Genomic DNA, 21,592 nt, shown 5'->3' on the forward strand with positions numbered 1-21,592 from the left:
ACACAAGTAAAACATCACAATATCTAGTCTTCTGTATTTAGTAACTAATTTTCTGTAAGTAGCAAGTAGTTTTCTACTAGCAAACAGAAATTTTGTATAACTTTTATAATGATTCTGCTACTAGAATGCTTTGTTTAGCTCATTTAATGTAGTATATATAGGGACATACATAATGCAATACATTGCCTGAGAATACAATAGAAATGTATTGAAGAGAGTTTCATAAATTGTCTATTATATTAGCTTTATTTTGGCCACTCATAATGATTAGAAAAATAGACTAAAAAGCAATTAACTCAAAGTGGTTAAATTTGTAGTCGAACGATTTTTTGATTAATTACAATATTTTTGGTGTTTTATTTATGTAAAGTTTTTAAGAGTGTAAAGGTGTAATTAATCAAATTTCTCGCTTATTTTTAATTGTATAAAATTAAAACTTGTTTAAAACCCAGATGAAGCCAGATAACTGGAATTCGTAATAAAATTCGGTGGAAAAAGTATTTCATAAAGCGTTTCTGTAATAGATATCTAGTTAAACCAACCAACCGTGTTTGTTCTCCAAACTCACCGTTGATATATGGGAAAAGTTTAGGATCCTGGGTATGGTAGAGAAGCGGATACAGCGGTGGGAAATTTTTAAATGATTTTATCATCTACGGCTGCATAACTATATTTTCCAAGTAAATCCTACATTTCAGTGTTTCTGTTCTTATATTTTTCCTTAACATATCATTAAACACATGTAAGTAATTTATTTTGTTAAAAATGTGGGGAGGAATATTATTTTGTAAAAATATAAAGTAAGAGGTAAACAAGGAATCATTTAGCGGACGATTTTCCTGGCGAAGAGCGGAAAATACTACCCACCCATTAATGTTTATAAAGGTTGTAACGTGTCGTTATCTCGCCATTCCAAACGTTCATGTACAAGACACGAAAAAAAAAATAAAAGCGGCCACAAAAAACGAGTGTCGCGTACGTAATTTCATTCGCGGGGCCTTGTTTTATGACCCACCTCATATAGTTACCGGGGGAAAAATACAGCGGTTTTCTCCGGTTGCGTTATTTCCTTCAGCAAAATAGATCTCAATTTCACGTTTTGATAATAAAAGTTATATACTCGACTTACCAATCTTTTTCGTGAAAGATGAAAAAAAAAAATAGTTAAATAAGAAAAGCACGAATCCTTTATTACTACTACGTATAAGGGGGTTACCTAATCTACCAGTTCCTCTTACATCCAACCATTGACAGTGTCAGAGCGAGATCACGGGATTTTTCCGAGCGCACAAAGAAAGACGTATTATCCGAGATAAACCTCCGGTGAGGTTCGGACGAACGAGCCGGAAAACGGAAAACAATTAAGATCCAGTCAATCTCCCTGCTGTCCGCTTCGGAGACGGCCTCCGCTGCAGGTCGAAAAATTCGCAAGATTTATGTTCTTACGTTACAGGAATTGAATTTAAATTCGCCGATAGATAAAGTCCGGGACGCTCGGCGTGGTCGTAATTTCAACCGCGAACCTCGTTCTACCGGTATACTGTGCTGGTGGTTCATTTATCCACCGTTTGCTGAATACGAATCGTCCAACGAACAGGATGTCGTTTACTAAAAGATTTTATTACCGAGGTTTCTGAAGAATTACAAATCAATTTTGGGCAAATGAAAAGCAAGAGTTGGTATGGCATAAATAAAAATTGGAAGACCCATATCACGTGCTTTGGACGATATTGTTTTTTGTACATAGTTTAGCTGTTGATTTTTTTTGGGTGTGAGAGGTATGTGAGGTTGGGTTGGTTTGGGTTAGGTTTAGGATTATTATTGAAGCAAGCCGAATGTCCAACTAAGGCGTGGCCTCTTTATTATTGAGGTGAAATCAATCTCCGTTTTCTATAATACTCCCCCATACAATCAGATCGCTGGTCAGAATTCGTAGTGATATGGCTCACAGCGAGGGCCAAAACATCTGCGTACACCAATTTTGATGCTAATAGTATCCGGCAAACTAAAAAAGGCAGTACAAGACGCTCATACGTCCTGTAGTAAGACATGGATCTGAAACATGGACACTCAACAGTTTGAAAAAAAGATCTTATGAAGGATATATAAGGCAAAATATGATACAAACCTGGGAAGATGGAGACAATAATTAATGAACTGCGAGATAAGAGAACTACAGGTAGGATCAACGTGGATTAAAGCCTGTGTAGAACGCCGGCAGAGAGAGTGGCGTGTATGGTAGTCACTCAAACACCAGAGGGCAGTCGATCAAGAGGAAGGCCAAAGAGACGATGAAGGAACAATGTTAGGACAGATCGCTGCAGTAGTCTGTTATTTAATATTTCTGTCATAAAGCATATTATTCAGCAGCAAGCCCAGTGTCTGACAAGGGATTAGCCTTAGGAACTTAAAGAGCAGTCCTTCCCTCCATACAGCCGCTGTTTGATCCACAGAGACGTAAGATGTCTTCTCCCGGTTCTGAAAGCCAACCTCGATATAAGTTATAAGGCTTAGAACCTGATCCATGCAGCTCTCTGTAATCTTATCACCAATTCGGTTTAGAATGAGACGTTCTGGAAGTTTAATGTAGATACGTGGTGCTGCTTGCAACATACTTTTGACATTTTGATTCGATACTGCTTCCAGAAGACAAAAATAATAAGTTTAACTTCTTGGTTTAAAACCGTCATAAAAGATTCCCAAAAATAGGATGTAATTCAAAGGAACGTTTCGTAGATAGTAAAGAAAAAAGGAAAATAAAACACACAAACAATTTTTTTCCTATTTATCGCCGCCGCCATAAACGACAACTACATTGCCCGATTTTACTACATAACCGTATCGTAAAAGTACGAATTCAATTATAACGTTAGAATAAACGTCGAGTTTTCAACGTCTTTATTATTTTTTAACGAACTGGTTTCCTTTTTTTATGTGAATCCGTTACGGATCGTGCCGAGTTGGCATCTTTACTAGGTCAACTGAAACCTAGAGAAACTTAGACGAAGCTCATTTTGAAAAAGTCGAGCTTTGTGAAATAAAATTACGCAATGTGATATTAAATTGATTTCCACCGCGAGTAACTCATAAATAACGTCCAAACAATTAAATTATTAGTGTATAATATGCGTATGGGTTTTTGCACCCGGATTTCCAATTTCACACGTCAAATATTTACTGAGGTTCCACGAAGCGTGGACAGTGTACGCACCATTGCGATATTATAATTATTTGCGACCCTATACGTTATCACAATGGATATGGTAAATTATAATAAAATAAATTACTCGCGGAATTTCGCTAATTTATTTTTATGGTAACACCTAAATATGGCTTTTGGGACACATTTCCCAACGTATACACTAGTTTGTTCCAAAAAATTTCCATATATGCATTACGGAGGAATTCCGTTGAAGAAATTTATTCGGAACGCCGCCGTCGAAGCTTTCAGTGAAGGATAATATATTCTGTCGCATGAGAGTGGAACCACATCCTCCGGTCGCTTCGGTGAAAAAATTATAATAAAGTCGCCACACGCCACACATTTTTTGCATATAAACACATATTTGCGCCCTTATACGAACCCACCCTCATCTTTGTTGTTGGTAAAAGGATCCAAGTTTAAACTCTATCTCATATTCTCACTTTATCCAAAAAGAGACGTCAAGTATATTTCGATACAATCTTTATTATCAGAAACAAATTGAAATTGAATAACATTAAAACGAAATAAATTAAAACTACATACCTAATATTCCGAAACTCAAAATGCCGCTATAACTTCTCCTTTTCAAGTGATAATTTCGTTAGCGTGTCCAATCCGGTATCAATTGCACTTCCAGCAGCTTGCAGCAATGCAGGTTTATAATTCTATTAGTCCCAAATTGGAATTCAGGTTTTAATCGTTGATTTATCGCACCACTCCATTGAGAAGTAAATTGGAAATCATTCTGTCAAAAATGAAAAAAAGGTTTTTATTCTAAATCTTTTATAACTTTTCTTCTCACATCCACTAATATAACGAATATAAATTGTTGAAGTGATGTTGAAAATTAAATTTCAATTTTATTTATTAATTTAGTGAGTTGAAACTCAATTAGCACAAAATTATTTCTCGTTCAGCGAACGTTTCCGTATAGTTTTCGATATATCGTGGTTGCCTTGACCGGTTCGCGGCGTTTGACGCGAACTCTAGCGTCGGTTGATGGAAGCTTATAACACGGGCACCACGCCAGCGACAACTTGTCCAACGGAGGGTGAAACAAACGTAGTTAGTTGTTTCTTTTTTTTTATAAGTGTGCAAGTGTCAACCCGTACAATGAGAATGACAAACGAATTTTAACAAAAGTTGGTTTATGTTTTACTTATTTGAATACAAAACATTTGCTTACTTTTAAGTTTTTTTTAATATATGTGTCTTAACTTTAGCACCTCCAATTACAATTGATGTGAAAAAATAACGTATTACTAGTCAGAATACATAATAATAATCTATACTACACTTAGATACTTGATGTTGTGTATTGCTGTTACTGCTTGATACGGAAAAAGGCTGGATAATGGTGGCAGAAGAATGTCACTAATCAAGGATTAGGTGCTACTTGCAGAAATCAACTTAATATTTGCAGAAAAGTAGATAATTCTTGCTGAAGTCTATATATTGCTAATGAAGGATTAGATGTTGTCTCGAGTTGCCTGGAGGAGAGTAATTAATGCTTCCAGAAGACTATATACTTTTGGCGGAAGGCAAAATAATGAAGCAAAGAACTATTTACTGCTTTTAGAAGACTACTAAGTGCCGTAGAAAACTAGATACGGCTGGGAGAGGATTGGGTACTGCTAATGGAACGATAAATGCTACTAATCAAAGGCTTAATACTGCTAAAAAGTTTTTACATAAGACTAGATACTGTTTTCAAAAGACTAGCTATTGTTTTCAGGTGATTAAAAGTACTGCCTCCAGGAATCTAGATAATATCAGCAAAAGCTAGACATTGTTTGCAGAAAAATTTATAGTATCGGCAGAAAACTAAATATCATTTTGAGAAGACTGGTTGAAGAAATGTAGAGAGTGTTGGCAAAAGACTAGCTAATGCTTGCAGAAGACTAAGTACGGCTTGCAAAACACTTTAACACTGTTGGTATAAGACTAGATGCAGCTGGAAGAAGACTGGATACTACTATGGATTATAAAGTGACTAAATTAAATGAGATATTAGGAAATACAAACTATAATTGATCTTTAAGAAATGTTGATTGAAAATTAATAATAATAAATCAATCTATTATTTGAATTTCTATTGTATTAAACGTTGGTACTAAAAAAAAATTTAGAAAATCAATTTTAATTTCTGCTGTCGACGTGTCAATTAACTCCTAATGGAATTAAACGTTAACAGCCTCATTTTCATGGTAAAAATTGTAAGGTTAAAAATCGTTTTTAAAAAATAGGTTATTTGCGACTTAACAAAGTTGGTACGTTAAAAAAAAACGGGTCACTTAGTATTCAAAGCGTTTCATTACAAACGATGTAACGCGCTATCGCCTCGGGTAACTTCAGCGGACAGAAACTTTTTCAGGAGAGACCTGTCCGCTGAAAGTTATCTACGTCGACTGTGTGCTGAAACTTCGGTGGGAGTGGGTAAGCCGAGTTGCGGTCATCGCAAAATACGCCCTCTACTTCCGACAAAGAGGACGCGTATTTACTTTGGAACGACGGAAGGAGGGCTTCTTTGTTTCGAGAAGTTCGTAAGGGATTTTTTTGTTTAAAAGATTCTATGCCGGTCATTAATTTTCAGACATTATTCGCGTCGGACGTCTTTATCGGGAGAAATTTTCGTGATAAAAAGTGACCTGTCAATGTCGACCACGAGTTTTTCCTTCGAACGTGTCTCGACGGCATTTTATATTTATTGGTGAAGTTATTTTTCGAAACTATCGCCATACTGACGTTTCGTTTCTGAAACAAAAACTGTTTGGAAGTTTTTTTTGTTTTAAAATGACATTGTCTAAAGTTTTAATAAATAGTATTCGAAAAAAATCTCTTAAATAAGATAAAAGCTTTGCTAAAAGCTTTGATAAATTTATTCTTAGAGAGATCTGTTAAATGCATTGATATAAAAAATTAAGTTTTTTAATGTTAAAAGGTTTCGATTTCAAAAGAGGGTTTAAAAAATCGTGTAGTATATGGAAGAAAAGGTCAGGTCTACATTTGCGCTGATTCATCTGGCAGTGGTGAGTAAATGCGATGCCAAAAAGGTCTTTCGGTTCAATTAAAATAGTTCCACCGTTACGGTGGAAACCTGGATTAAAACCGTTAACGAAGGAGCTGGGTTTTGTGGTATGGAATTTTTTCCCTTTGAATTGTTCTTCCATTATTTCGCATTATTAAAACTTATCGATCAAGTACTAGAAATAAATGGAACGCGTAAAAAATTTTTCACGCTTTCGTATCTTTTTGAACAGTTTTCTTTTTCATATGTATAGGCTTTTCCATTAAATAAGGATCCCAAATAAGGGGAAAAGCGAATTTTCCACTTTTGCGTATACGCCGCGATCCTTTTGTGCCATTGTAAAATAAACAAAACCGGGAGCAAGTGGTCCTCGGCGCAAATTACGCTCCATAAAAGCTCTCCAAACTCCGTGAGATTTATTTGCGTCACGCGCACTGCCACCAATTGCAACAAAAACCTGTTTCTCCGTTGAGCGCCGACCGAATACGTAATAGAGAAATAAGTAGAAGTTCTCTGTTTCGGTGGGATAAAATGAAAAATATTCTTTCCTTGCACCTAAGTAGTCTCCGCGGGAATAAGAAAGAACAAAAAATCTTTCAAATACAATTTTTTGGTTACAAGAAAATACAGAATGCTAGATAGTTGTGTATTTTTATCGAATAAAAAGTAAAATTAACACTAGACCTAGAACTAGAATTATTCGGGTTTAGCCGCACGTCTCTAGATTGTTGTGAACGTGTAACTTTCTTATTCCATTGCCAAAACTGGATTCTGTACACTCATTGTATATATCATTTGTTACTCTTCAAAAACATACTCTTGCATTTTTGCTCTCAGATGCGTCAATATCGAGAGAAATACGAAAATATAAAAATTTTGTGAATTTCGTTGTTTTACAAGTTGTCAATGGTAACACTCGGGAATCGGGGCATGTTATAAAAGGACTTTTAGAACAAAAGTTGTAGCAAATTTTATTCTTAACAATATTGCTCTCTTGCATTTTTACTGTCAGATGGGTCAATATTGAGAAAAATAAGAAATTATGAAAATTTGATGAATTTCATTGTTTTAGAAGTAGTTAATGGTAACACTCGGAAATCGGAGCATGTTATAAAAAAACTTTTAGAACAAAAGTTGTGGCAAATTTTATTCTTAACAATATTGCTCTCTTGCATTTTTGATCTCAGATGCGTCAATATCGAGAAAAATACGAAAATATGAAAATTTATTCTTATTCCATTCAAGAATTAAAGATGCTTGCACACAAGATCGTGTTTCTGTAAAAGATAGAAAGTAATTTTTATTTCAGTTATAAATAAATGGAAGAAATTGGTTAATAATTTATGTTATTTAAAATTCTCTAGATGCTTTTTCTTTTTATTTAAATTAGATTAACATCTCTAATTACAGTGTTTAAGCTTTTGGTTATACTATTCAAACTATCTGGTTTTGGTTGTGTGAAGTTTGCAGATACAAATCTCTCGTATTAGTACAAAGTGTACATTTCACAGAGGAGTGAGACACGTGCTTCGGGAAACAGCAATCGGTGATTATGCTATAGGCTTAGAGAACATCGGGGGCGTAATCTCCGAGGTATTCTGTCAACAAGAGCAGCGTTGTTCGTTCTCGGTGAAATTCACGGATTAAACGATCGGTGGTGATCGTTTCATACGTCGTTTAAGCTATAAGGAGGACACCCGTGAAACCATAACGTTGTCGAATCTAGAACGACAACAACAACAACAGCTCCTTTGTTCGAAAGTTGCAAGCTGTACTTCCGAAATTCAGCCACGCGCCAGGTGTAAAACAAGCGGAAACGAAGGCCTGCATCCTAAGAGTTTCGGAGTCTTAATTTGTTTTGCTACGTACTAAAGCGGAAATGAGAGGGAGTTTTCAGGTTTACGAGTCGGGGCGATGAAGTATTCAGGAGTGCAACGCTTAATTCGTGTTTATTTTGCGCTAACACAAATTAAAACGAACGAGTTAGAGTAAATGGGCAAAACGTGGCCCGCAAAGTCGAAACCAAACCAGACACACAATTTCCTTTTTCGGTTTAATTAATGCGTACCAAATTAATAATTCTCGCCGAGTTTCCGAACTGGGTTGTCTTAAGCAGCTGATTATCCCGAACTTTGCCGACCTATATATCACGGAGGAATTTCGTGACGTGAGTAATGAATCCCGGCACTGAAGATGAGAGATTTAGTGGCCTATTTTCGCAAGTGCCTTCGTAATTCGCGTTCTCGTTTCGGTTTGGAGGGCAACATCCGTTGTCGTCGCGATATAATGAAACATCGTGGAAAGGTGTTGCTATGTTATGAATGTCAAGACAATTCAAAATGACTTTAAAGGAGCTGTGCTTTTAGCTAAATTAACAATCACAATACTCGAAATTATTAACTGGTTATTAAATTACTTGGTATTGAGTTTCGTTTCAAGTTTAATTAATTAAAGTTTTCTTGAGGCAAAATAATCCTTTCCCGGAAAAACCACCATCTGAAGCGACAGGATAATGCCATTATAGAAGGGAGTAATGCAGTATCCCAAATCAATAATAGTTCTGCTCCTACAAATTCCCCAGCTACTTTTAGAAGTGTCTATATCCGCCTTGGAAGTTTTAAACCCGGCACACTTATCGCGCAATAAATCTCCTTATCGAATTCTGTTCAGCGGAGACGGTCAGCTTCCGAACGTTGGGGTGCTAACCACAAATCCCCCTATTATTCGCGGATGCCACCAACTTGGATTTAATTCTGTTAAGACCAACCCGACAAACGAGTTCTTTCTTACATCTTTTTTATTGTAACTATATAATGATGCGAAAATATGATGAATTTCGTTGTTCTACAACTCTACTAGGTCTAATGCTAGTTCTACTGACAGTGCTATGTAGCGCTAGATATCACAATGCTACATATTTTTATTGAACTAACACTAGACCTAGAACTAGAAACATTCGGGTTTAGCCATGCGTCTTCAGACGCGCGGCACTAGAACTAACACTAGACCTAGAACTAGAAAGTTTGAGAATGTTGCTAGTTCTAAGTCTAGTGTTAGTTCTAGTTTTAATTGCTACTCAGCGTTAGCCAGTTGTGAACGTGTAACTTTCTTATTCCATTGCCAAAACTGGATTGTGTACACTCATTGTATATATAATTTGTTACTCTTCAAGAACACATTCTTGCATTTTTGCTCTCAGATGCGTCAATATCGAGAAAAATACGAAAATATGAAAATGTGATGAATTTGGTTGTTTTACAAGTAGTTAATGGTAACACTCGGGAATGGGAGGATGTTGTAAAAAAACTTTTAGAACAAAAGTTGTAGCAAATTTTATTCTTAACAATATTGCTCTCTTGCATTTTTGCTCTCAGATGCCTCCATATCGAGAAAAATACGAAAATATGAAAATTTGATGAATTTCGTTGTTCTACAAGTTAATGGTAACACTTGGGAATCGGAGGATGTTGTACAAAAACTTTTAGAACAAAAGTTGTAGTAAATTTTATTCTTAACAATATTGCTCTCTTGCATTTTTGCTCTCAGATGCGACAATATCGAGAAAAATACTAAAATATGAAAATTTTATGAATTTCGTTGTTTTAGAAGTAGTTGATGGTAACATTCGGGAATCGGAGCATATTATAAAAAAACTTTTAAAACAAAAGTTGTGGCAAATTTTATTCTTAACAATATTGCTCTCTTGCATTTTTGCTCTCAGATGCGTCAACATTGAGAAAAATACGAAAATATGAAAGTTTAATGAATTTCGCTGTTTTAGAAGTAGTTAATGGTAGCATTCGGGAATCGGAGCATGTTATAAAAAAACTTTTAAAACAAAAGTTGTGGCAAATTTTATTCTTAACAATATTACTCTCTTGCATTTTTGCTCTCGGATGCGTCAATATCGAGAAAAATACGAAAATATGAAAGTTTAATGAATTTCGCTGTTTTAGAAGTAGTTAATGGTAGCATTCGGGAATCGGAGCATGTTATAAAAAAACTTTTAGGACAAAAGTTGCAGCAAATTTTATTCTTAACAATATTGCTGTGTTGCATTTTTGCTCTCAGATGCGTCAATATCGAGAAAAATACGAAATTATGAAAATTTTATGAATTTCGTTGTTTTAGAAGTAGTTGATGGTAACATTCGGGAATCGGAGCATGTTATAAAAAAACTTTTAGGACAAAAGTTGCAGCAAATTTTATTCTTAACAATATTACTCTCTTGCATTTTTGCTCTCGGATGCGTCAATATCGAGAAAAATACTAAAATATGAAAATTTTATGAATTTCGTTGTTTTACAAGTAGTTAATGGTAACATTCGGGAATCGGAGCATGTTAGAAAAAAACTTTTAGAACAAAAGTTGTGGTAAATTTTATTCTTAACAATATTGCTCTCTTGCATTTTTGCTCTCAGATGCGTCAATATCGAGAAAAATACGAAAATATGAAAATTTGATGAATTTCGTTGTTTTACAAGTAGTTAATGGTAGCATTCGGGAATCGGAGCATGTTATAAAAAAACTTTTAGGACAAAAGTTGTAGCAAATTTTATTCTTAACAATATTGCTCTCTTGCATTTTTGCTCTCAGATGCGTCAATATCGAGATCTTCAATACGAGTTCTTCACAGTGCTTTTTTCTAGATTTTCTTTGATATTAGGTACCACCTTTATGATACATCTTTATAGATACTTTATAGATCATTATGATCTATCTTGCTTAAATCTTTATTACTTTTAAATGGCAACAAATAAAAATATGTACGAACATTTTTCTTTTACAATCTAACGTCAGTGATTTTTAGGCCTAGCAAATAAAATCTGAGTTTGATCGTTACCCTACTACCCCAGATATTTTTATCGACACTTCGACTTCTCGATTTAAACGCATAACCCATCTCTGTCTCTCCCGACACAGTAAATCGAGTGTCGATTTTTACGCTGTTGTATATCTCCGCCCGTTTTGTTTTGCACACAGTATAAATCAATCGAAGGCGTTTTCCGTTTCCGCATCGGGAGCGGCAGCAAACGTCGCGCGAGTCGAGCTCGCCTCCGCCAATTTCCGATTTAAGTGCGCGTCATAATCAAATATAAATTCAAGCGTCGCCGTCGGGGACGTTGCGCGTTTACGAGTTACGGGTCGGCTTTTTGCGACCGTCCCCTCGAGCTTTAGAGCCGCTTTTGTCACCGTCATGACAACTATTATTCTCTTCGGCGCGCAGGGACCGCCACCGATGGCACGCTACATATGCAAATCGCATTTCGCGTCGAAATCTGGACGCGCAACGCCGCGCCCCGAATAACTCCAACGTAATTCGAAGCTTTAATTGCCCCCACTCTTTCGCCCACTCTCATCCCCGCAATCTAAACCCTCTACGTACCAAAATCGGAGCATGGTTATTGTTTCAGCTACTCTGGGTTTGGGATTTTGAAATTGTTATCGTTGTAGATTGGGTTAATTTGGAGTGGTTCAATGTTGAGGATTTGTTCGTCGACAAATGTGGGTGTTTCCGTTAATGTTTTTGACTTCATGCTTTATTTGTTTATTTATGTTTTTAAAATGTCGCGAAATTTCATTATGAATTTTGCTCACGTACACGGTCGCAATATACAAGAACGAGTGCTGCGGAAAAGTTTTATTAATATTTCAAGCTTGCCCCGTCACAAAAAAGAAACAAGCGTTTCTGTTTCATAAAATTTGCAAAACTGCCGGGCGGCGTAAAAACGGAAAAAGTGATTGAATTGGATGAGCGACCGAATACCGTCATGTCATGAATACTAGATGACGTTCGATTGACGTGCGCTTCGTAATAATGCTGAAAATTGCGGTGAGCGCACAATATTGAGTTTGGTTTGTCCTATTTTTTAATTACAGATAGGACACTGTATAATGTGCTATATAACTTGGGAAAAGTTTTCAATTTCCTTTATAAGATAGCAAAAATTCATTTTGATTTTCTTATTGTTATAAGTAATTCTTTTTTCTTTATTTATTCGTTCCTATCATCACTCTGTAATTACCCAATTTATCTTCCAAGTTTTTCCGGGATTTATGACCCAAATAAACGCCGCCAATTTGGGGTCCATAGAATTAGTAAGTACCGAAAGCAGCCCTCCGGCCAACCACCCCTCAAGACACTAAAACATCGACACGCCCGCCTCCCTCGAAATAGCATCACCACCCCTCAATTAGCATTTCAGATCTCGTAGACTTGAACACTGAAAATACCGAAACGGGACATTGAAAGAATCCCCAAATCCGATTAGGTTATTAACCTCAATGTTACTTCCACTACTCAAACAAATCTCCTTTCTAAAATTGTTTAATTTAATGAACTATGAGGTTTCTACTTTTTGCTTTTTTTTATTTGAAAGGATAATGAAAATTTTAGTTTGCCTTAAGCTTCTTTTCATAATCGCTATTTTAGTTCAAGGATTTTATCATCTACAATTCTAATCTGATTATGACTTTATTAAATAAAATTTACTAAAACTTTTTCTTTTTTATTACAGGTACGTAATCAACATAAATCCTCTTAGACTTAAAAAAGCTGTAAGTAAAATTTTTAAATAATTAACAAGGTCGGTTTTAATTATTGTTGCAAGTACACCCTCATGGTACTCAATTCGATGTTTAATATCACCCGGCAATAATGTAGATATTCTCTATCTATCAGTGGTGTACTGCGGTGAACCCATTCAATTAACAAACATAGTTGTTCCAAGTTTGGATAATAATTTCAAATACACAGAGCCCTTCGCTTATCGGGTCACAATGGCGATGCTGATTGAGGCGGACAGACGCGCGACGCCGACGGGATTTGACGCCGACCCGACGGCATCAAAGTTGGCGAAATTTAATAATTAAACGCGTAATTGCATCATCGATGACACACAACCAACTCGATTCGTGCCATGATATTAATACTACCCCTATGTTGACAGACAGCTTTTGAAATTCACATATCATAAAGGGATAATAAGTGTTCTTTTAAAAATATTTATTTAAATATTGAATTACGACGATTATTTAACACGTAACTGAAAATGTTAAAATTACTTTAGGAATCAGAACAGATTAAACGTATTGCAATATTTTAATCGACGATATTGATGTGTATTTAAATTCCTTTTTTTATAAAAACAAATTAAAAAATATATATACAAATACGACTTTTGCGAGATATCGGATTTTATAGGGATCTAACTAAAATGTTGATAGAGTTGAGTAAAAATGGATTGTACATTATCCATTTATAGTTAATTCAAAACAATGTTTTGTTCGTAACTCTAACTTCCATTGTTTTTAGTTTTTGAGTTACCACCTATTATTCATGACAAATACGTATATTTTCAGATTTCATCTTTTATGGGATTGGGTTAAAACAGGTTATGTATTATATTTTCGTAGGCCATTGTGAACAATTTTTATTCATAATTCGTTTTTGAATTGTTTCAAATTTTAAAGTTACTACCATACGTTAAAAAGAAATAAGATTTCGTAACTTATTGGGTTATAACTAAATAATTGGATGAGAATACATTATCCATTATGTCTTTGTTGTTCATTTCGAACAATTTTTATTTATAACTCTAACTTCTATGGTTTTCAGTTTTAGAGAGTTTTCTAATTTGATGTTTTAACATTTATAGGGATCTAACTAAAAAAATGATGGAGTTGGGTTAAAATATATTATGTATTATATTTTCGTAGTCTATTATGAACAATTTTTATTCACAACTCAAATCTCAACCGTTTCAAGCTTTAAAGTTACAACCCTACATTAATAAGAAATACGTCTATTTTGAGATTTCGGTACTTATTGGGTTCTAACTCAAAAATTGATAGCATTAGGTTAAAGTAGGTTATGTAATATGATTTTAAAGTTCATTTGCAACAATTTTTATTCATAACTCAAACTTCCATCGTTTTTAGACTTAGAGTTATCACCCCACATTAAGAACAAACACGTTAATTTTCAGGTTTTCAACTTTTATAGGATTCTAACCGAAAAATTGCTAAAGTTGGGTTAAAATAGGTTACGTACTATAATTTTATAGTCAATTATGAACAATTTTTATTAATAACTCGAAGCTCAACCATTTCAAGTTTTAAAGTTGCCACCTTATATTAATAACATGTATGTTTATTTAGTGATTTCGGTACTTATTAGGTTCTAACTCAAAAATTGATAGAATGAGGTTAAAGTAGGTTATGTAATATGATTTTATAGTTCATTTGCAACAATTTTTATTCATAACTCAAACTTCCATCGTTTTTAGATTTAGAGTTATCACCCCACATTAAGAACAAATACGTTCATTTTGAGGTTTTCAACTTTTATAGGATTCTCACCGAAAAATGGATAGAGTTGGGTTAAAATAGGTTACGTACTATAATTTTATAGTCCATTATGAACAATTTTTATTCATAACTCTAACCTCAACCATTTCAAGTTTTAAAGCTGCCAACCTATATTAATTGCGTATATGTCTATTTAGAGATTTCGGTACTATTGGGTTCTAACTAAAAAATGGATAGAATTGGCTTAACATAGATTATGTATTATATCTTTATGGTTTATTTGGAACAATTTGTATTCATAATTCAAACTTCCATTGTTTTTAGATTTAGAGTTATCACCCTACTTAACGACAAATCCGTCTATTTTGAGGTTTTCAGCTTTTATAGAGTTGTAACTGAAAAATTGATAGAGTTGGGTTAATATAGATTACGTATTGCACTTTTGTAGTCCATTAACCTTCTAAAAAAATCTTCTTTGTAATCATTTAAAATAGTTTATTATGGGTTAAGTATTTAATGAAAGTTAAGTAGAATCCTTTAAAATTTATATAGTTGCCATAAATGATAGTTTAGTTAATAACACATATAAAGCCATCAAGTCGTAAATTCGTGTTAACGCTTGGGTGCAATTTTAGTTAGTTAGCTCCTGCTAAATCCTCCTGAAACGCTCTCAACAGCTTTACCCCAATTTTTCTCATTTACTGCCCATCCCCGAGAGCACTATTTCAAAGGCCTAGGGACAACGTTTGGACGTTTATACCCGCATAAACAATGCAAAAAAGTTCGGATCTGATCCAGTAGGATGATTCACTGCTATTCAAACCGACTCGGCAAGAAAAAAAATCATCAACGGTGAGTGGATGGATAGGTTGAGTTTTAGTCGGTTATTTCCTCTTTCTGCTCCTGGTTAAACTTACCGAAAACCTTGCCTTTTTAAAAGCTTTTTGAGTTTAACGAATTAATGTTGTGTTTGCTTGACAAAGCTGGATTATTTTTCCGGGGAATATTTCATAATTCAGTTTTAACTCTCTAAATTAATTTAAAATTAAATTTTGTGTTTATATTAGTGAAACCAAATCAAATAAAAAATGTTTTTCCTTAAAATTTCCTAGTTGAACCCTTAATTTCTTCTTCCCGAATGAAAACTTTAATGAAAATTCCCTATTAATTAATCAGCCGAACTTTCCCGTTAGTAATCAACGACGTGGCCTTACTTTTAGGACTAATAAAAGTTGCGCCACTCGCTCGAGCGAAAATTTTCTCAACCACTTTTCTCCGAAAAACTTTATCATCAAAACCGATAACTAATATTCATCGAGCCAATATTTAAAATTAAAGAAGTAAAATAAAGTTCATGTCAACAAACCGATTTACCTTACCTATTTTGAAGCTGTGGTATTCCCTGTCTGATTGGACGTCACGTGACACGTCCAGTCATCGTACGACGGCTGACAATTAATTAACATCCACTGATCTCGATTCGGCGACAGCTTACCGTAATTGAAATTTGGATCGCCGTAATTGAACTTCGGAACTTGACGATGTTATGTGACTAATCTAATTCCTATATTATAATGAGGAAAACGTGGTTTAAACTTTAAAATATGACTCTATGATACATCTAAATAATTGGGGGATTAAATTAATACAAATAAATTGCATCGATACTTTTATAATATACACAAAAAAAGTTTCGCTAAAAAAAATATATGAAATTTATTCATCTGTTATTTTAGTTGATTGAGATTCGTGTTTTAATTGCCTGATACTCAACAATTTTATTCCATTCGATGAATAAAGAGATGAACACTTTTTTCAAATATTGCAACATCGTTTTTTTTTTTTTTTGATATTTCCCAACGCTAGTTTATTATACCGGGAATTTCATATAACTCGTAATATATGAATACAGTAACCATGGTTACGATACTATATGCATTGTCCCACATAAAATGCAACATATTATAGTTTAATAGTACAGGCATTGGGTAGTTTTGCAAAGGAAAAGTTTTACTTGGAAAAGGTGACGTCTTTATGATAACTCCGAGTTTCCATCTTAAGAGACGCACAGCTAAACCTGAATGATTCTAGTTCTAGTTATAGTGTTACTTCTGGTTTTACACTCGCACTGTCACTAGAACTAACATTAGACCAAGAACTAGAAACATTTGGGTTTAGCCGCACGTCTCTCAAGACGGCTAAACCCGAATGATTCTAGTTATAGGTCGTGTGTTAGTTCTAGTGAGAGTGCTAGTGCAAAACTAGAACTAACACTAGACCAAGAACTAGAAACATTTGGGTTTAGCCGCATGTCTCTCAAGACGGCTAAACCCGAATGATTCTAGTTCTAGAACGTGTGTTAGTTCTAGTAATAGTGCTAGTGCAAAACTAGAACTAACTCTGGACCGAGAACTAGAAACATTCGGATTTAGCCGCACGTCTCTCAAGACGGCTAAACCCGAATGATTCTAGTTCTAGGTCGTGTGTTAGTTCCAGTGAGAGTGCTAGTGCAAAACTAGAACTAACACTAGACCGAGAACTAGAAACATTCGGATTTAGCCGCACGTCTCTCAAGACGGCTAAACCCGAACGATTCTAGTTCTAGGTCTTGTGTTAGTTCTGGTGATAGCGCTAGTGTAAAACTAGGACTAACACTAGACCTAGAACTAGAAACATTTGGGTTCGCCATGCGTTTTAGTGCAATAAAAATGTGCAACATAGTGATATCTTATGTTAACTAGCGCTACCTACCACTGTAACTAGAACTAACATTAGACCTCGAAGTAGAAACTTTCAAGTTTAGCCATCTTGCGATGCACGGCTAAATGGAATGTGTCTAGTTATAGGTCTAATGTTAGTTCTAGTGCTAGTGTCAGTCTAGTTTTATTTGTTATTGAGCGCTAGATTGTTGTATATTTTTATTGAGCTATAACGAACACTGCTTTCCACGTATTGATCCGTTAGGTCAAGATTGAGTCAGATCGAGGTTTTACTGTAATATCAAATTATATTGATATATTATATTGTTTCTATGGAAATATATTTTATGTGTAGATGTCCTGTTAAAACCTTTTTTCGTTATTTCGTTCTTTACTTTATTGGGAGGTTTTGATAAATCTATACGAAACTGATTATTGCATCGGCGTCGATTCATTAATAATCGCAGACGCCGCACTAATTAATATTTGAACGGGTTTTCGTTGATTTCCTATCGTAATCGAAACTGAACACCAATTTATTAAATTTATATCGGCTTAATCTATGTCAAGTTGCCCACAAAATCTATCTCTAAAGTTTGCTCAATTTAATTATAATGTTATAAAAAGAGATCGAATAAATTTCATTGTTTAATCATCAACGAAGTTAAAGATTTACGTCGTATGTATGTATGATATAAGTGTGGAAAATACACGTTTATAAATAACGAAATTTTTTCGGTTACATCATCTAGTCAGAAGAAAAGAAAGAAACGTTACCTATATGTAAATGTTTTAAATACCCCATTCCAAATTAGGGAGTGTGTAAAATTCAGTAAATTCGGAATCAAAGTGCTTACTCAACAGTCATCATAAACAGTATCTCTCATAAACGGTTCTCTCTGCTCTCATTTCTCTTTGAATATAACTTTCCCCGTCCATTCACCAATAAGCCTATTGGTGGTATTCCCGTAATTACCTCAAATGCAGGATCCAATCTGTTCGATAAGCTGATGCGATTTCAAAGACCTATTCCGATTTGTTAACATATCCCGGTAGTGTTATTAACTCAGTACGTTTCGCCGAGTGTTGTGAATATCATTCTAACAGAAACACTTTCCAGATTAGGCATAATGGTATAATGTATTCCCAATATGTTAAAGTCAAAGCGTTGATTTCAAAATTTTTTTGTTAAAAAACCGTTCAACATGCAAATTTAAAATTTTGTACAATCTAACCTCAAATAGTCGTAAAATTTTGTATTACATAACCTCAAATATTCGTTTATAAGTCCAAAAAGTTTCATTTTTCAATTCTCAACAGTTTTGGAGAAAAACAATTTTTTTAGAATTTATTTTCAAACAATGTCAAATTTAAAGCATTGATTTCTAATTTTTTTTACTAAAAAACCGCTCAACCTAGAACCATGAAATTTGGTACAACCTAACCTCAAATGGTCTATTATTTCCTGAAAATGCTTTTATTTTTTAACTCTTATCCATTTTGGAGAAAAGACCGTTTGTCCACGACTACCTTATAATATATACCTTATGAATGAGTTTTCTAAAACAAAATGGTAGTCATTTTTCACGGAGTGAATAATAGCGGTGAATAATAATCATTATCCACGGGTAGCCATCTTGACCAGACTAATAATAATTATTTGAAACGTTAAAAGTTCAAAAAACGTCAATTTAATTCAATTTTTTAGGAGTTTCTAAATGTTTGACATTAAAAAAACCTAAACAAATTCCTTTTTTCGTATGATATAAGCATAAATTAATTAATTTTCCTAAAGAAAACGACATTTTATAAAACTGACATTTAATTTTGACAAATTGTTGTGAAGTTGGTTACAGTTAGTAACATTGAATTTATTCAAAAATTTATTTAAAAAATAAATTTATGAAATCAATTTCAATAGTCGTGGACAAAGTATAGTATTCTACTCGCATATAATGAGCTATTATTCACTCAGGTTAATTATGCCACTCACTACGCTCGTGACATAAACTTAACCTTCGTGAATAATAGCCCTCATTATATGCTCATATAATAATATACTATTTTATTTAAGGTTGTTTTCAAAAATTGTCAAATATAAATCAGTGACTTTTAAAAATGTGTATCAAGGAAACTATTTATCCAGGAAACTTACAATTTGGTATAAGATAACCTCAAATATTTTTCTGTATGTCCAAAAAGTTTCAGTTTTTAAATTTGATTGTCGAAAATTGTTAACTTCATATACTTATAAAAAATTTGGGTTGACTTCAAAAATTATTATCTCAAAGACGATTAGAGATATTTAAATACTGTTTGATTCATGAAAAAATACATACTTTCTTCTATGTATGAAAAAAATTTCATCAAGATATTTTAAGAATTCGATTTTTCGCGATTTTTTAAAGACATAAGGAATATTTTTTCAAAACAAACATTATTGCCTGAATAGCCAATTGCATTGTTTTGGGTGCGTCTATTTAACTTTAGCGTGTATTTGTGATTTATAATGTTAAAAGCTTCTTGAAACTTTAGAAGGCGTAATCCGTAGTAAGCCGCTAAAACTTTAGTCGGTAGCAGGTTGCGTTCCTAAAACCTCATGCAACGCAAATCCCAGGTTGAGGAATGTTTTATTAACCAGCAAACTTATTACTTCTACTTAACTATTATCTTGATATAACAATAATTTATTTAAATTAATAAGCTTATTTTGATTGTTTCCTAGCAGAATTAGAAAAATATCCTATAAATTTTCTAACACCCCCAATTTTATTACGGTAATATTTCATTGTTTACGTTGCGAATGTAGCAATTAAATGAGATCGGAGTAACAATTAAGGAAGCGATATATTTCACGGTGTACGCCTCTTGCATATAGGACCCTGGTATTCAAATCATATGAGACGTGCAGTAATTGAACGTGGACCATTTAATAATATGCAGTTATGGTCCATCCACGGCATCCGTCCAACCCCATTTCATATCGCATAAATGTCAACAATTAAAAATAAAATTCGCGTCAAATATCGGCGGGGAAATTGAATTATCGCTCGATGTATTGACAGTCCACGTTAATTACGTTATCGTCATATTTCTTTTTTTTTTTTCGTAAAAATATCGCTTTCATAAAGGGTCATAAATGGAACACGACAATTTGTTGGCGTGGGGGGGAAACATAGCAAACCCCCCGGTTTCCTGTATATTTTATTGCGTTTATCGCCATAAATCTTCTGGTGTAGTCGCGGGATGTTAAATAATTGGCGTGTCAGGTTTCGGAGAGAAAGAAATCCCTTCCGAACTCGAAACCTCCTCCCCATTCCACTTAGCCAGGTCCCGTTCGTCATCCGGGAAGTCGTGATTTATGGGGGACGACACCGGAAGGCTACTAAAGAAAGATCCCTAAACGTCAAGAGAGAACATACCACAGTATATCACCACTACACCGTTTAACTTACATTAGAAAATAATTACAATAATTTGTATCAATTAAAACCGTATTTGTACAAATTCATTAGCACGTTATTCGATCCATTACGCTGGGTTAGGTAGGGAGTAACCGTCGAATTAATTGCGAAATATAACGATACAAAATTGTTAGTGACTGTTAGCGCTAGTGTAAACTAAATTGCAATTTGATGCAAATGCTGTGTATAATAGACAATTCGATTTTGTCGAACCGACAAATGCAGCATCGCGTATTTCTGATCAAAAAGTCAAACAGGACTACACAAAATAATCCCATTTATATTAATTTGTTGGCACGAAAACAAATAAAAAAGGCCGATAACGGTACAAGAATTTTCCATTAACTTCATCAAAAGGTGACCATTATTAAATAGGTATTGTATTTTCGCCGTTATCAATTAAATATTCCATTATGTAGATAAAACAACGAGGAGAGGTAAAATTAAATTAAAATCGAATCGGATTTAGTTCGATTAGTCATAGGTCAATTGTCAGCGGTAGTTTAAAAATTCGCAAATAACCGATAATCGAAACGTTGTGGTGGGTGTGCGCAACACCTATGTATATTTGTATATAGAGGTGTAGGTTATTTAATAAATAATGTGGTTGGTTTCGATATTTAAACTTAAATTTTATGGTCCAATTTAATACACGGAGATTAGCAATACTATTATTCGATGGCAAATATTAATGCTAGAATTAAACATTACGGGTAGTTATGGGGTGGGTAGCAATTTATTTCTGGTAATTATCCGTTCGGTTTTAATAAATCGACATAGCTAATTATAATAGAAAATAAATAGGGTAATTTTGAATTATTACCAATAAAATCACTTCTTTTTTGTAACATTTACGTAAAGAAAAAAATTTATATATCGCCTTCAA

At 34.1% G+C, this 21,592-nt stretch overlaps 1 protein-coding gene across 13 annotated transcripts in view; it reads left to right on the forward strand.

Annotated features, from left to right (window-relative positions):
• The window catches only part of LOC111414968 (neural cadherin), a 286,762-nt gene that overhangs the window by 149,930 nt on the left and 115,240 nt on the right, over window positions 1-21,592 (forward strand). The gene's annotated exons all lie outside the window — the stretch shown is intronic.

Source organism: Onthophagus taurus, chromosome 6 (assembly GCF_036711975.1).
Source record: "Onthophagus taurus isolate NC chromosome 6, IU_Otau_3.0, whole genome shotgun sequence".
NCBI classification, from domain to species: domain Eukaryota; kingdom Metazoa; phylum Arthropoda; class Insecta; order Coleoptera; family Scarabaeidae; genus Onthophagus; species Onthophagus taurus.